This window comes from Ostrea edulis, chromosome 5, assembly GCF_947568905.1.
Source record: "Ostrea edulis chromosome 5, xbOstEdul1.1, whole genome shotgun sequence".
NCBI lineage: Eukaryota > Metazoa > Mollusca > Bivalvia > Ostreida > Ostreidae > Ostrea > Ostrea edulis.
Window position 1 is genome coordinate 13516590 of NC_079168.1, and position 13964 is coordinate 13530553.

The window sequence follows — 13964 nt, forward strand, 5'->3', positions numbered from 1 at the left end:
ATGAAAGTTTAAAAAGTATTTGCGATACCAAAAAAAAAGTCGTGATATAATCAGGCTTATCAAGGTTGAAAACCTTCTACTCTTACATTTTTTGTGCAAAATATTTCTCTTGCCCCTCTTTATAAAAATACCGTGCCATGTATAGCCATTAGCAGAATGTACGAAGTAACATTCCAGACATAATCAAAAATCATGTAGGTGGTGCGCATGATTTTCTAAGATTATATATAGCAATACATTTTTTTGTACATGTATACTTTACAGTTAAAAACTACGGCATTTTTTTTTTGCTTGATCTTGTTGAAATATACATTGCATGCATTATAATCAAAATATGTTCCCTTTACTTTGCGACGTTGTTTCCGTTGCATGGGATTAAAACAACTGTTTGTTATGTATATCCTTTCGTTCAGTCAACCAGACGATGCTTTCTGTTTGAAATCAACAATAAATAGTCAAGAAATGCAGTTTGGCTGACTTGAAGTAAAATACTTAAGTTACTTTTCATTACTTCACCCATTTGGTTATAAACCGGTTTTCATTTTTCATGTATACCATTTTCATACCCAGCTGAAAATGTTCTCATATAACATTCCACCAAATATATTTAAAAAACAACACCAAAAACTTATAGGTTCTTCAAAAGCTAGCCTTAGGTTGTGGACTGGTATTTTGCCTGTTTTGGAATTCATTTTTATTCAGCGTTATAGACCATTCATTTCAGCTTCTCATCCTTTTTTGTTCATTATTTGATTATCCCCCTTGCTTGATGTCTTACGCATGTAAATATCATTTTTAATTACCCGTCTCTATAGTAATCATTTTCAAGAGGCTATGCCATTTCATGTATGTATCAGAGGCCAAAGAATAAACACAACACCCACGTGTATAAAGCAATCCTTAGTATTACATTCAGTTTTTGTTATTGTTGTACATCTCTTAATTTGATGCAACATTTTTATTTGTATTTCATATGCTTTATTAAACTTGTCTCGATGAAAATGGGGCTATCGCCAGGTGTGCAATCTACAATAAAAAAAAACCCCGCTTGGTCGTTCGGCAAACTTCGGCAGATTCCGGTACTCTACATCTAACCTCGAATGTATTACGGAAAACATCATACATCCGAGGTTAGACGGAATCGGTCGAGGTGATCCGAGTGCCCGCTTGATCTTAAGAGATCTATATTGGCTACAGGAAGCGGGGGAAGGGGAGGGGTGTAGTGCTTAGCTTCAATTTTTTTGAGATTTTCAAATCATGATTCAAATGCTAGGAGGCACTCAGTTTTAGATGAAATTATAAACTGTTCTTTTATGCTTGTTTGTATTTTCTAGTCTGTTTTAAAACAATGTAAATTGCATCCTGTGCCTCCATTAAGGCAAAATGTCTTCATTCTGGGAAAGTTACAAATTCTTTGAGGTTTTTATTGGTATATTTTTGCTTAACATGAATGCAATATTTTTAAGTAAGTGTAATCATTGTAGATTTTTTTTTCAAAATGCCAAAGGAAAGCTTCCGCCATAATATTTTGTTGCTTTTGTATGAGAGCTGTTAATTATTCTGTGTCCTGTTTAATTATTATCATATATAACCAAAAAAAAAAAAAAACCTATCACAAATATATTATGTTGAGTTGTGAGAGAAACATGAGATGTACATTTATCCTGTAAACGAGCTGTTAATTTTTTAAATTGTTGACAGAGTATTTGTTCAAGATAAACTCTTTCTTTGGTCAGGCGTTTGTATTAAAACGAACTAAACAAAGTCTGATCATGATAAGACTTCAAATATCCGGTTTGATGAGAAACTGGCGCACGACCATTGGAAGAGTTTCATTATGTGTGTTCTAATTCCAGCGTATGATTTTTATGACCGTACTATTCTGTGTTGTGCTAAAAGGTGTCCAAGACACTTCAATTCTGTCCATGGCTTATGAAATATTAAAGTGTTGTAAAACGACCGAAGATATCCTGTTTCTTGTTGATTTTGATGGAGATGACAAATTTTCAATATGCCGACAAGGCATGCTGCCCAGAGAATGGAAGGGTGCTGGCATTTTAACATGGTTATTTGGGTCAACTTATATTCCACGTGACATTTGGTGGTGTCTGAGTATGTTCCTCTGTCTGTGGTTATGTAATCGTGTTTACATATCGTATCATAAATATGAAATGTCAGAACACGAGCCAGTACTGCATCTCAGAAGAGATTGTATTTCAAGGGTGATATTTAGCTTATATTTGAAAAAAAAAATCCACATACACACATATCCCAGTATTACTCCTACACGGAAAGAAACATGCTGATATAAATTTGAAAAGTAAAGAGTAGATGTAATCGTGTACGGACCTTGAGATGACCTTTAAATAGTAACAGTGAATGATGCTTTACGCCGTTGTAACTGAAGATATTGTAACCGTATGCGGAAATTCTGCATTTATTATTAATAAAATATAGTAATTAGAACTATATATAACCACATCAGCTTTATCATAAGATGAATATCAAAATCAATGATTTATTATTCGTCCAAATATTAAAAGTTATACTCGGTATTTTCCAATTTATTGAACATTTTTGAAAAACAAAAATAACCTTTTACACTACTGTTTGAGTATACAATTTCATCATTGCTCAAACCACAATTTATGGTCCAAACGTCTTTGAAATATTCTTAAAAGGTTAAATTGCACAGTACTGGGTTATTCCCTCGAAAGTTAAATGTCGAGGAAAATAGACCGCGTATGTTTCATTAGGATGTCCGTTAAAAAAATTCACAAAGACATGTTCGCTCCAGTTTGCAAGAGAGGATGACAAAAGCGCCATACATATAACCCACTCAAGTTGCCCAACTTTTCGTCAATATTTAGCGCGGCTAACTTGATAATTTGAAGTGAGGCATATCTACTGTTCTGCAGACCTTTATGATGCAGTTATCTGCAAAAAGATCAAAACAAACAATGAACCATCCACTGGGTCAATTTAGGCTGTACCGCAAAAAGTAATGTAAAAGAAGGAACCAATTTTTGTAAAACTGTTTTCATCTAACTCACCCACACCACAATAAATACCATATTTATCATATAATTCTTACACATATCGTGTTCGGAGTAATCAATACGCATTCATTTATTATCAATGGAACCTCAAATAAAGGAACGTCTAGGAATTTATTAAACTTTTACAGCTTTCCCGCAATGAATTTTTGCGCGAAGTAGAGTCTTGTGTGGAGATTTAAAAGTCAGCCTAGTCTGATCTGGGGTTTGACATTAGGATTATGGCTTTCCAAAAGTGATCTTGTGTCATGTATATTATTTGCAAACTAAAAATGCGAATCTAATTAGATGTAGACTCTCCGAGAGATCTTTGTCATTGCTATGTGAAAAAGCACAATGACGAGGGGATGATAGATATAATCAGTCTAGTTTTGGTTGAAAATGTAAAACTTTTGTTATGTGAACCCGATGTTAAATAGACATAATATTGCCTGTGTCCTTGTACTTTCATTACATGTTAAATTATTCATGTTTCCATGAAGAAGCGTATAAGGGGGTTTAATTATTATAATGGTTATATGCATGGAAATGTGTAATATATAGAACTTTGCGTTATAACCAAAAAAGAAAAAAGGAGTGAATTTCCCACGTCAGGCAAAAGGTTTGAGCACTTTTCACGCATTAATTCAAAAAGAATTTATTCCCCGACACATACCTACCAACTTGTGTGCATGTATCTGATAATCCTTGTTTATAAATATTAAATTTTTTTTGGTTTCTTTCTTACATAGTCATTATATTTTCTTTATCTGAATAATTTGTTGAATAGTTTGCTGCCCGAACTCGTTTAGTAAATATCTTAAGCCATTGGAATCCGTCCATAGTAATATCAATGTTTACAGTTGCATATACATTGCACAAAAAGCGTTGATGTCGAGTTTTACTACAAAGAGATGAATTCAGAGATGGCTTGTATAGGCGCTATCTGCTGCTTAATTTTGTTATATTATAAATAATAAAATAAGATTAATTTTCAATCCGTATTAATTGATACGTGTTTTTTTTATACTCTAGAGCATGCACATTCATAATGAAAAAGAAAGATAAATAAATAGATAAATTTTAATCAAATTATTTATCTGAAACAGATACACAACCCTTGTGCATATGCAATATTTTGCTTTTGTGTATTTAAAAAAAATCAACCAAATTTTATTTAGCAATTGAAAGAAAGTGATATCTTTATCAAAGTTTTTTTTTTATAAAGATTCTGAAAATAGTTTTCCTATACGTGATGATTGCAATCATAATTACAAGCTGTTTTGAAGATGTGCAGATTTGTCCTACATCCAAATACGTCATCTTGTTTCTGTCCAACATTCATTAGATTCAGGCCTTTTTTAAGGACAGTTATTTAACTTTTTATTTAGACGAATGTCACAAAAGTGTTATCGATTGCACAAGACCGTAAATGTAACGCATTTTTCGTTGAAGTTATGTCACTTTTTGTAATTGTTGTCGTCCTTTGCATCAGTTTTATTGTTATTTGCGCAGTCTCATTGTCCCTGGGCCTAGAAGGTACCTTATGCTCGCTGATTAAAGCAATAATGCTCAGCCCACTTTCATCCAAGCTTGCACGTTATGAAAATCTTCAGTTCCCCCACTCCCACCCCTCGTATTGATAAAAAAATATACAGATCGAGATGTATTTTTCCAGGACTTATCAATTTGCGGTGAATACTTGCAATTACATTCAGTTGGTTCAGTATAAATGAGAATTAGGGCGATATTGAAGGAAGAAACCCCTAAAATGGAAACATCTCAATTAGTCTTCAATGGAGTAACAACCGGCACTTCATCAGACAGAAGTGGCGAACATCATCCTAACAGCCATTGTGGTGAAATATCGGAAAACCACAAACCCAACCCGCCATTTATGCAGATTAGGTTACTGTGTGTACAAGTTAAAAGATTAACTTTCAACGAGAAGCTGGAGAAATTTATTGATTTTTCATTGAAAAAAACATCAACGGATGTTTCAAAATTTATTGGTAATCACAAATAGCATTTCTCGCGAGATTTGATAATTTTGGCGAGATAACATTATACAATGTAAATATTAAATATGGTAGATAATTGCTACAACGACGTGTGGACAACTGGTATCATATATTGAGCATAAGTTCGACAAACTATTCACAAACACACCTTTTAAAGTTATTTTATGTAAAACATAAACATGCCATTTTTTCTATTTCAAAAATTCTCATGGCTGATCATTTTATACTGATTTGATTGATTGTGTATTGTTTAACGTCCCGCTCGAGAATATTTTACTCATATGGATACTGATTTGAGTAAATGATAAAAAAAATAATCATAATTCTTAGAAAGTAGACGAAGGACTTTACCTTTGACATGTATTTAAGGTATGCAAGATTTATCGAAGTAATTGCTTCCAAAAATGCACAGTGTCACTACTCATTTTGGATTTTAAACAAAGGAAAATTGCAAACGAAAAGACTACGTCTATTTAACCTCGAAACGCACTTCAAAAAGGGGCAAGAATAAACTATTATTTATTAAATACCACATCACGAATTCTGTTAATCATTAACAAATTAATGTCGTTGTCCTGATTTTTAAATTGAGCATTAAATGAAGATAGCCTCTCGGTATCTTATTCCTAATGATAAATAAATGTATATCTACTGTAAAATAACCGAAACTTTCCGCCTTCATTAAAAAAAATGATCATTAATTAGAGAACAAATTCGATTTTTTTTTATGGTATTATTTTCATAAAGATATTCTTCACTCGAACTTAATTAAGAAATAAATCATTTTTCAGCTGTTAAATTCACATGTTACGTGTACTTTTCCTCGGATTTGTTGCGTTAATCAACAAATATTCCAATTAATTTGCCTTCAAGAAATATTTAAGACAATGCCATTCTTCAAAGGAACTGCACCCCCCCCCCCAAATAAACCCAAAACAACAACAAACTAACTAGCACCTAAATTGTGCTGACAGGTGAAAGTTTGCAGCATAACCTATCCTCTATCTTTACATTGCATCGACCTTTTTCCAGATATGTATCGGGCGCACTCTCCTTACCAAATAAAAAAAACGAAGGAATTGTGCATTCATTGTTTCTGTCTAGTCTGCATTTGAGATGATACGGGTCTTTTCTTTCACTTTTACGTAGCAAATTTTCAGCATCACTCATTATCGGTGCAGGGATATGATGGTACAGACTTCTTCTGTCGTCTGCTGCATGTTTTGACCCAGTTCTAAAAAAGAGGGAAAAGGAAAAAAAAAACTAAGAAGTCTCAATTTTATGAGAAAGGATTTCATATAATGTTTTTATCCACAAACAATGAGATCAAGTTCCTAACGAGGGACATCTGTTAAATTTAAGATCTCGCGTTATCTTGTTCCGAGACGTGATTTATCTGCTTCTATCTCCACTTTAAAGCATTGTACATGGAATGAGCAATTTATAAAATATCTGGCGGCCGGCAGGGATCACGGATGAGAGAGGGGGCTTACGTTTGTGGCATCACGCATATCCTAAGGTTACTGATGTTAATTTATGTTTCGCCAGTTTCTATTCGTATGATTTTAAAATCATTTCTTCGATCTCTTTCACCAGCCAGAAAAGTTACGTCATAACACACACATACTATATTCGTAAGTACATGTAAAACTGCAGTTGTGTTTCAACCGGTAAATTCATAAGTCACAGCAAACGTTGATAAATATGAAACTTTCAGGACCTGAAGGTCTTTTTAGCTATCAGGAAATAATTCGTATTTGTTTTATTATGCTGTGTTTTCTGAGAAATCCATTTAATTTTTTCCCCAGTCTTTAAAAGAATTGTGCTTTGTTAAAACTATCATGTGTAGTCACATATAAGTGTTATTCCCAAATAAAACAAGTTTCCTTATATATATATATATATATATGTTATATATATATATATATATATATATATATATATATATATATATATATATATATGTATGTATGTATGTTGCGAAAAGTAACTATTATCTATCTATCTATCTATATATATATACTCTTTAAACTGTAACAATCTAAAACAGATAGATAGATAAATAGAGAGAGCGAGCACTAAAATTATCCAGAGTGTCGGAACAAATTCTAGATACGAGGTCGGATATATAATGATTGATTGATTGTATATTGTTTAATGTCCCTCTTGAGAATCTTTCACTCATGTTGAGACGTCTCGAATAAATAAGGATATAAACAGCATTATATATAATATATATATAAGCACGGAAATAGCAATGAACTCTTAAATGAACATAAATGCCCTAAGTGAAGATATATTTGATACAAAGCACTTAAAATTTCACTTTATTTGGATACCCACTTCCGCCCCTATGCGGGGTTGAACTCACGACCTGCGGAACCAAATCTCCTAGCAGCATGTAACCAGCGCGCTAGACCGCTCAACCATCTAGGCAAGTCTATTCATTAATTCGTTAATTCTTTTTTTCACTTTCAACTTTTCTTTCAAAGAAGGTACGATTTGATAGCATGTATAAAGTTCCAAAGTTAGAAGAAGAATAAATTTAATAAGAGAAATAATGCAAGTCCCTGAAACAAACAGCGAGAATAAATCTCAGTCAAATGAATGCTAGAAAATTGACTAGCATCAAATGAAACCACTCTGTATACTGTTGCATGTGATTTAAAAGAAAACTATCATATGGTATCATAAAATGAGTTTTAGAATTAGCATTAATTGAATTCATGATAATGAGTACTGACATGCCCACCAATGTTTACAAGTTGAATTATAACAACTATTCAATTTCTAAGAATGATTTGCCCAGGGCAATTAAAAACTCCCAAGTATGACAACATTTTAAAACCATTAACGTAATTGGATATAGATGTATATATGACCACATCGATATCTATTTAGACGCAACAAGGAAATGGATTTCGTGGTGTTTACCAGATATCTACACCATAGTTGAAATTAGTCAACGGTTCCCGTGCATTCTTTGAATTTCCAGTGCCTTAGTTTGCACGAAAAGTCTATACCAAACGGGTGTTTGGCTGTATTTCTGTATTTGATTTCCAACAGAGAGAACATTGTGATCAGTTCGCCTTATCAAGGCAGACAGACCATATAACGACTTGAAAAATCCAAATATGCAAACTTTTCTAACTTATCTGCACAGTCAAACAGTTTCGTGAATACTGCCAGCCCCCAACCGAGGTATTTAGACAAGGAAATGATAACATGTTCCAAAGAATTGCACGAGTACACGACAACTTCATATCAAACATTTCTGGTAGGAAATTTCTTCCTTGTAGACACATGTACAGAGAACGTCCTTTGTATTTTCACCCAATATATAAGACTGTGCAGGCTTTACTTAAACTTAAGACTTTGAATAAAGTGAAATTTCTTACTTCCGGTTGTCCTGTAAAATGCAAATTTTATTAAGGAAACGTCCGAGTGACACATATCAAAGATCCGCTATTTGTGGAATTGCAAAAAGATTGATAAATTGTTGCAATGCTGTAAGTTTCATATTTAACTTGGTGGAAGTAAGCACAGAACGACAAGCGGAAGTGTGCAGACACGAACACAAGATGGCGAGATAAATATCAGTCACATATGACTAGTTAAGAAACCTCTTATAAGACTTGTGAATTTTGTCTATTGTAGAATAATTGATCTGTTTCCCCCCAGGAATTGACTTACGGGATATAGAGTTCATTGAAAGAATGTGGTGTCATATGGCATGCATGATCTTATATGGGGAAGTTCATACATAATTTAATTTTTTGCATCCTGTAGGTTTCATTATCTATTTCTTATCTCATTTAGAATAATGCCACAATGTTTCAGGCAATTATCAAAATGCGGGTTTCACAGATGAAATCAACGTATTGAGGGCAGATGTTGCATGGTCAAAATTGATCCAGATGTTAAGTGTCTATGACACAACTTTTTTTTTATCGTTGCCCTTTCATACAATTGAGGCAGAGTGTATTCAGGAATAACATAATGCATGCACATATCATTTATTGCATGTCAGTGTTGACAAACACGATCGATTGACATTTATTCTATAGAGTTCAGTAAGTAAACTATGCTTTCATTAATTTCTAATTCGACAGGAATATACCGTACAACGTATCAGTCGCCACACTTTAAATATATTTGACATTTTTCAGATGTCTGAAAAAATGTGTGGCCATGCTAAATGCTCGTTCAGGCCATATTCCTTTCCGAAGACCATAGTTATCGCTAGATGTATTTGTTTTCTACGGCAAACGACACAGTGGTTAATTACAATTTCAGACAACAGTGTGTTGTTCGAACACCAACGTGGACAACGTTTCAAACCAGTAGCGAGATACTGTAAGAACCATACATATGCTATTGCCTATTCACAATATTTGCTTTCGACAATGAAATAAGGAATACTAAAAAAAAAAAAGAACCTATATAATGGGGAAAGCCGAACAGAGTGGTTTATGCTGTATTGTTTTTCGACATGTATTGCGTAATCCATCATGGCAGCCAAGTAGCTTAATTGTCATATTCTATCCCTATTCAGGGGCGGATCCCCATAACCCCTCTAGATCTACCAAGGCCATTCCATAAAGCCGAGGCATAAGGTGCTTTATCTGCAGTCCAAGTACCGATGTAATTATTCGCTCGATTTTTACCGGAAGTATCAAAATTTTATACACCGGAAATGAGTACATTACGACTTGCAGCTTCTAGTCTTCAGTGAATGCGGAAGAAGTATTCAAGATAACCTTGTGCTCCACACCAGGACAATTATCATCAAGTATTTAGAAGTGAGGACTGAAAAAATTACACAAGTACCTTAAGCCTAGAATTGTATTTCTAAGTACGCGCTTTTGCTCAAGAGGATAAAAAGACAACTGAGAATTGTGTCAACGGTTTTTCTGTGATGATTCAAAGAAATCCTTCACAAAAGAACCTTACAGTACATATATAGTCCTGTACTTATCTGTTGTCTATGCAAGTGTGTTTATAATACAAAATAGGAATGAGGTTTCATTTTGAGGCATAGTTAAGAGAATAGCACGTGGGTGAGATTATGCTGAAGTATACGAGTTTTTGTCGGTACAGGTACAAATGACCAAGTCCTTCAGTCAATCCTTACGAGAATCGAGTAGTAACAGTTAAAAACCATATTATGATGTTTCATCATTGTGAATCGTGATCTATTCTACGATATACTGGCAGCTAAACTTTTCATTATTCATCAAATGTCAACCGTCGAGATTTTTATAACATTTTTAATTTCTTCTTAGAAACTGAATGCCTAATAACCACATAGAACATCGGGGGTTTGGGGGGGGGGGTGTTAGTGATAGTTACGTTGATATCATTGTCACCGTCCACTACGGGCTTTGATTGTAGAACTAATTTTCAAAATATAATGAAATCTTTACTCGTGAACATTTAGCAAAGTGGGTCTACAGAACATGAACGCAGAAACTTCCATAGTCGGAATGTTCTAACCACCTAATACAATAATTGTTTTACGTCCCATTTGAGGTGAAATTGTATACAGAGTTGTAAATCAAACATATGACACCGAATTCGAAGATGATGACCCTGAGGTGGCGGTAAGGTCATAGAAGGCTTTAGATAGATACCGATAAACATGTGTCATATTATTGGGAATTTGAATGTATTCAGAATAGAATGAAGAAGGTTGGGATTGGACAATCAGTATAGAATTTGAATTGGTGATAAGAATCGGACAAATTAACGAGTGATAGGTTTTAAAATAAACAATGATCCCACGTATCAGGTGAGACTCGGTTATTCCACTGGAACCAAGCAACATTGCAACTTCTAGTTATCTGCTGACCGCAAAGACCCGAGGGTCTCTAATAGACGTACGTGTATGTTGCAGCTCTATAACTTTGTGTACCTTAATCAACAATGAAGAAATCTCGAAAGCATTGTAAAACATGCTATGAAGCTTTAAATCTGTACTTGTTTTCACATTTATATTTATATCAAGGCCCGTTAGTTTTCATTTGTTTAATTATTCATCTAATTTCTGCAAACTCTAGATTAAATAATTATTATTTAATAAAATAGCGATAAGTCAGAACAGAATGTTACCAACAAAGGAAGATTATTGTCATTCTAAACAATAACCAATAAACAAGGAAGGCACATCAATACTTCCTTTATTGGTGAGCACGTCATTTTCCGATAGATAATGCTGGCAGCAGAGGAACCCGGCTGTATAAGGAAGTTGAATCTGTTGAGATAACCTCTTCACAAGCAATTGCTGGTTGTGAGGGGGTCTTTTAATGATGCATCATTCCAAGTGTTTCTTTAATTGGGGAATGTCCCTGATTCTTACTCTGCTCGAGAAGAACTAATTAGAGAGTCATTTCGGCAAGGGTAAATAGTATCATCACAGCACTTAAAAAATGAGTCACCTGCTTTACGAAATGTTCTGCAAAGACAAAAGAAATGGGTCTGAATTTCCTCGGTTAGGGTAAGCATCAAAATACAATAATCTTTGGAAAAAAATTCAAATCAAATAAAAGAGACTATACTGGCTACTTTGTAACTTGATATGTCCTAATGTGATCCTCCATTTCCTATTTCAGAACTTTGTGTTTTGACCTTGGCTGTGTCACGCTACACAGATCAACCTGCCTTTTTGTACGAGTGATGAATAAATAGACAAAACCGAAACGACAGCTAACATGTATATATCTAAGGAAAAAAACCGGTATCTTCCCATCTCAAGCCTTCTTACGGCGTTACGTCAACTGGATTCGTTTTGAAATTTTACATTCTCTTTAACACGTTCAGTCTTTTTTAATTTCAACTTTCTGCAACCAAGCTGTTTTTCCACCGCCATATCAACACGAAATAGATGAGTTTCCTTCCCTGCATATGTAGCACTGACTCCAAAACTCATTAGAAGTTATTAGTGAGCATGCATGAGAACGTCTTTGAATCTGCGAAAAGTTCAGCCGGTGCCATTCAGAAAGACGGCTGATGGTACTGTCTTACATAACAGTGTATATAGACGGAGATCGCCTATCGTTTGCATCCAGAATCTTGGGCTCTCCGTATTACCATCAAAACATTAACGAGATACACACACGTTCTTCGTAGAAACTGACGGGAGGGGAAAGAGTACATACACCAATAAAAATCAAAACGATTTAAATGAGGCAAGGCTATTGGGTACGGATTCATGCTGGTAAGTATAATGATGATTTAACCTTACGAAATGGAGAAGATGGACCTTTCTTGTTTTAAACTAGTGTTCTTCGGCAGGAATGGTTTCAGTTGACAGGAATCAACATGGACTAAGATCTTATAGTCCTATTTCACAGGAGTCAACTAGGACTTTCAACTTTAAGTCCGTGTACCTTACCCGTATAGTACTGAAAGTGAAATAATTTCCATGTTGAAATTCTTTTGTCTGAGACAATACTAATCCATTACTTACTTGGATATGTATATAACTTTTATGAGAGTTTCTTCAAATATAATAACCAGATTCTCTCACGTATAAGTGCAGAATAAAATTAATTCAAAAAGTTCATTTTCCTACAAGCAAGACGGCTGATTCCAGATAGAAAAATTCCACCGACGAAGCCACAGTCTTCCTATAAGCTGCTTTCACATTTTGGGTTTGCCAGAAGAGTTCAACAGAGTTGTCTACCCCCTGATGGTAAGGCGCTTACTACTAACCAGTGTCTCAACCTAAATGTCGGTCTGTCACCCTCTTGAGTTCAGGATTGAAGCACTCAACATCCGGGACTCAACCCTTGTCTATGGAAACTTTTCCCTTCGTATTCGACATGCGTCTCTATTCTGATTTAATTGATTTTGATACCATATTGTAAAATGTGAATTTCAATGGTGTCATTAAAATTACGAAATTGACAACATGAATACTTAGTAAATTACACAACATGACACCTGATTGTAAGATGATTTTTCAATAAAAGAAATGAAAATGGCTTCGTGTTAGAGCAGTTACTGTTCTATTTAAATTCTTAAAACCATTATACCGGATAGAATAGAACATCAAGGCGGCACATAATCATATTAATATTATGCCTTCGAGAAAACATCAAGAGGTAGTAGAAGATATTCAGCATGTCATCATCTAATGACCAAAGAATTATTTTACCATTACGACTAATTTGGGTCTAGGAGCTGGTTGTTAAACTCTATAGTTTCTTGACTCCTGCATACATGACCTGATACATTAGTTGTTGAAGTAATACTCAAAGTTGATGATCTAGAGGAATGTTCCATATCATCTTTCACCACTACTCCGAGACCAGACGACAAACACCCAGGGTAAGACCCCGAATTCTTGAAGGCACACACAGTCTTCTCTAGTAACTCAATCGCGCATCGCAGATTAGCACGAAACCATTTGACTCTATATTTTTTGCATTTATTTTCATATCTCTATCTGAATGGAAGATTCTGGTGCAGTACCGTGATGAGGTTCTCAGAATATCATCTTTTCATTTCGTAAACCAAATTTCTAACGAGGCTAATGATTACATTCAGTCGTGGGCATAAAACTGCACAAAGTCGCTACCCAGACGACACAACTGTAACCTTTGACCTCTCTGTCCGCACCCTGCAAGAGCTCTTTAACTGAGCTTTTTAATTTGCAGATATCCCCGAGATAAGACACTATCGAATGTCCAGGTGTTTTCGGTACAATTAAATTATTTGATGTAATCTACAGATAACACGTATATTCTGCTTTATCTGGTATGCCTATCTTGTAATGTGCAATAGAAGTTCTTTGAAGGCTTAACTTTGTAAAGAACTTCAGAACTATAGATGCACAGGTTGAAGAACCTGCATGCCAAAGGTCGCAAACTTGCCCCACTTTTTAATCTTGCTGAAAAGGTTAATG

General features: G+C 34.6%; 1 protein-coding gene and 2 long non-coding RNA genes across 4 annotated transcripts in view; 2 read left to right on the forward strand and 1 right to left on the reverse strand.

The window, feature by feature from the left end:
• Positions 1 to 1964, forward strand: part of LOC125649347 (nuclear receptor subfamily 2 group F member 1-A-like) — a 14841-nt gene extending 12877 nt beyond the window's left edge. For both annotated transcript variants that reach the window (XM_048876819.2, XM_048876818.2), the window contains exon 4: positions 1 to 1964. This exon is cut by the window's left edge and continues 896 nt beyond it. The gene's annotated coding sequence lies outside the window, so the exon portion shown is untranslated.
• Positions 1965 to 11068: 9104 nt separating this feature from the next.
• Positions 11069 to 11758, reverse strand: LOC125652467 (uncharacterized). The gene is made up of 2 exons (XR_007361584.2): positions 11621 to 11758; positions 11069 to 11510 (listed from the first exon to the last, which is right to left on the reverse strand). It is a non-coding gene; the product is annotated as an uncharacterized LOC125652467 (long non-coding RNA).
• On the forward strand, positions 11331 to 13040 carry LOC125652466 (uncharacterized). The gene is made up of 2 exons (XR_008803417.1): positions 11331 to 11552; positions 11668 to 13040. It is a non-coding gene; the product is annotated as an uncharacterized LOC125652466 (long non-coding RNA).
• Positions 13041 to 13964: the final 924 nt, after the last annotated feature.